Here is a 3,957-nt window from a genome sequence, read left to right as displayed (position 1 = left end):
GCGCCATTCATCACTCCAGAGAACACGTCTCCACTGCTCTAGAATCCAGTGGCGGCACTTTACACGCTTAGTCATGTGAGGCTTGGATGCAGCTGCTCGGCCATGGAAACCCATTCCATGAAGCTCTCTACGGACTGTTCTTGAGCTAATCTGAAGGCCACATGAAGTTTGGAGGTCTGTAGTGACTGATTCTGCAGAAAGTTGCCGACTTCTGCACACCCCGCTCTGTCATTTTACGTGGTTTACCACTTCATGGGTGAGTTGCTGTCGTTCCCAGTTGCTTCCAATTTGTTATAATACCACTGACAGTTGACTGTGGAATATTTAGTAGAAAGGAGGTTTTACAACTGGACTTGTTGCACAGGTGGCATCCTATCACAGTACCACTTTTGGCAATATAGTATATGTGCAGATCAGTTTTGAGAGCAGACTTCTGAATCTGTTTCACTGCTTTTGTTTAAAGGTGCCTTTAAGTGCGGTTGCAATTACCCCACTCATAAGTTTGCGCAGTGTGGAGCCGTGAGGCCTCTCAAAAGTGGCAGGCTTTCAAGACTCAATTAAAACAGGCCTTAGCCAGAATTGGGGGCCCTCTTCCAGAAAAAGAAAGCAGGAGTTCGCCGGCTTGCTGTACAGATAAATAGGTAACAGAATTTACTTCAGTTGCCTTTAGCTATAGTTGAACTTCCGACCTCTAAGCCATAAGGCCATGTTTGGGTGTGTATGTGTGAGTGTGTAATGTGTGTATATGTGGGGTTCTACTACAGGTGTGTTTGTGTGTGTAAAATAGGGCTAGTGTAACTAAACAAACAGGTTTCATTTCCTCAACTGCCACCCTGACCCAGCTGCTGTTAAGCATATGTTCGTAGCAAGAGAAAGGGCAGCCCCACACTTGCAAATAATAAGAGACTGATTTTATCAGTTTTGTCTCACCTCATTCAACTGACCACCTGTCATATTTTGCTCTCTTTAGTTCCTTTTGCTTAATTTGTAGACATCACTCTATGCTAAGTGGATGGTTATGTTGATGGTTGAAAATGTGACAAACCTGCCTGTTAACACTGAATGAGAATTTAAATGGTTAGTCCAGGTTAAACTGGATATAATGCCTTTAGCCTAAACATGCAATCAGTTTTGTTGAACTTTAATTGTGTTTTTTTTCCCAGAATACCTTGATGTGTGTTATAAGTACAAAATGCTTGATATTTCACCATTTTTCCAATAGCTAATATGTGGTTTGATCAAAAATGCACTTGATCGTTAGGTTCCAATGGTAGACAATACAAGTGTTTTAATATCATTTTTGTTATTACCACTCACGCAAACAGAAATAATGAAGAGGTAAAGACAGGCAATTTGATGATATTATATTGTTGTGATGAATTTGGTTATTGTGATGAACAGCATGCTTTCCTGAGCATATCATGGATATGGTCAGTGTGTAAAGAACACTGACCAACTGCATGTTTCATTCTAAAGAAAGCACAATTAGTCCTGTTTAATTAGATATAGAGTTTTTGACGGTTTTGGTGCTTTTAAATGTCTCACTGCTGGTGTGAATATCATGATGCGTATCGTGAAAATGCCTCAAAGTATCATCGTCCACCCCTATATATTGTCTACCCCTGTAAAGAAGTACAGAAGTACTCTTGAGCTTTGGTCACAATGCTGCTTTTACCATACTTTGCTTTTTAGAAGTATTGTGAGTGGTGTATTAATGAGTCAGTGAAATGCTAAACAATTGGTTGATTATTTAGCTGTAATAGGCCTGCATCTTATAGTAGTGGAGTATTTATTCTTATTTCTAAATGTAAGCTGTAAATTGTGGAAAGCTCATTTATTAAACCCTAAGACAAAAGATAATTTTTAGAACAAGTATTTTCATGAGGTCAGGATGTATTCATTTCTGTAACTGTAAAGTGAAATTTATGCAATCCACAGCCATGCAATAGGGCTTTCAAGCTTCAGACATAAAGTGAACAATTTTGAAGGCCCCAAAGGATTTGTCCAGTCAGGTGCTAAACAAAGGGAGGAATTGACCAGCATTTCTGGAAGCTTCTGGCTGACTGTGCCGCTGGCTGACTGTGAACCAGTCAGCATCATCTCCGCTTGATGTCAGGGCTGTAGCAGTGCATAAGCTATGAAATGTCCTTTTAACCAAATTCGTATTCCTGCTAAGCCATCTGCGACCAAAATGATACTGACTAGTCGTGTCAGCTAATTCCATAGTGAAACTGTAGAAAATCTAAACATTTTTGCAGAATTTAAAGTCAGTTGACAGTTGATAATATTTTTTGTGGGGGATCTTGCATATTATGCTTTACAAGAGTGATCCACAGTTGTCCACTCTAACATCAATAGGTTTCATTAAGTTTTTAGTTAATTCCAAGTTAATTGTCACAAATGGGAATAGAATCATGTGTATAAGCATGAAAATAAAGAACGAAAAGTAAACTTGTCTATGAAACAAAAAGATACTTGAAAGTAAAAAGTTTTTATTAATTAAGAAATAATTTTGCCAGTTACATTCTTAGTTGTATAGTGTAAAATTACTGCCTCTGTACATTTTATTTACTATGTGTTTTTGGAATGACAATATTTTCCAAATATTATTCCATTCCAAAATATTAATTAAGAGGATAAAGATATAGAGTTAGGTTTTTTTTTCAGAAAGTTGTGAACTTAAAATTGTTCAGACACCTTGCTTCTGCATCTACAGGCTATTATTAGCTAAGCGCAGGTGCATCCAAACATCAGCAGGTGCAGCAGCCGAAGCCCTAGATTTCTTTTTTCTTCTTAAAGACACTGTTCTCACTGTAGTGTCTGTGGTTAAAAGTAAATGATAGGACCTGGGGGATTTTCCACCTTTCAAGCTGGCTTTCTTTTCCGACCTGTTCTGAAGAGTGAGTTGATCAACAGTATCAAATAAGCTTTGATATGATTGTATTGATGATCAAAGAGGCAGACCTGAGCTCTATCTTGAGATTTTAGCCTTTTTCTGCTTTCAAAAGTGAAAGTTCTAACACTTAAAATCACTTGTTTTGCGCTTGTTTGTTAAATCTTTGGACTGGTTCCCTACAGAATCACTTTCCTGCTTGATGGAGCTATTGAGGCCTTTAGAGTATAAAGATGTGGCTGGAAAAGCTGTCTGGGAGGTGAAAAGTTCTGCCCAACAGCCTTATTTGATTACAAGGGGATGTACGCCTGTCATTGAGAAGAAATGCTGCAAAGCCCAAGTCCACCCAGAGTACAGACATTCAGTGTTTGACCATAAGAATCTCTCTGAAAACAGAGTATTTTGTCTCTCCTGTTTTGGCTCTGAAAAAACTCCAAAAGCCCCTAAAGCCCCGTCCACTTTTTTCTTCAGGTATTACCTTTCTCCTGGCCAGTGACTAACTGCTAATGTCTCTCTGTCCAAAATAAACAGCAGGAGATCCTATTGTCCTGTTTCTTATGCTGAAGCTTGCCCTCCCCTTTGCCTTGTCTCCACTTCCATATTCCAGAATTGCCAATCCCAATCTAATTTATGGAATATTTTCAGGGTAACCGTATACGTCGGGTGATGGTGATAACATCTCTAGGCCCCCGTGACAGGCAGGAACTGTGCAGTGTGCGGTTAATAACATAAACTCCTGCAAAGGCCAAGCCAAGTGAGCAGAGATGCAAGGAAAAGGGAGAGAGAAGAAGGAGAGGGGCAGTCAGAGGGACCAGTGTGGGCCGTAATTGGGACCATGTGAGGTTCCCCCAGCGGAGGATTAGCAAAGAAACGGAACTCGGCAGAGCCCTGAGATCGCTTTCAATTAGATGCGCCCAGGGCTAGAGAGGGACTCAGTGAAAGATCTGGAACATGGACTTGGAGGGCATGGACCGTCTTGGTGGAGGAACCTTGACCGGAGCTAGCATGGGGTCACTTCTAAGTGGTGCTAATAGAAGGCAACGGGCTGTGTTTGCAGGCTGAAG

Source organism: Pygocentrus nattereri, chromosome 29 (assembly GCF_015220715.1).
Source record: "Pygocentrus nattereri isolate fPygNat1 chromosome 29, fPygNat1.pri, whole genome shotgun sequence".
Lineage (NCBI taxonomy): Eukaryota > Metazoa > Chordata > Actinopteri > Characiformes > Serrasalmidae > Pygocentrus > Pygocentrus nattereri.
The sequence above is the reverse complement of the archived record's forward strand: the minus strand, read 5'-3'. Positions refer to the sequence as shown.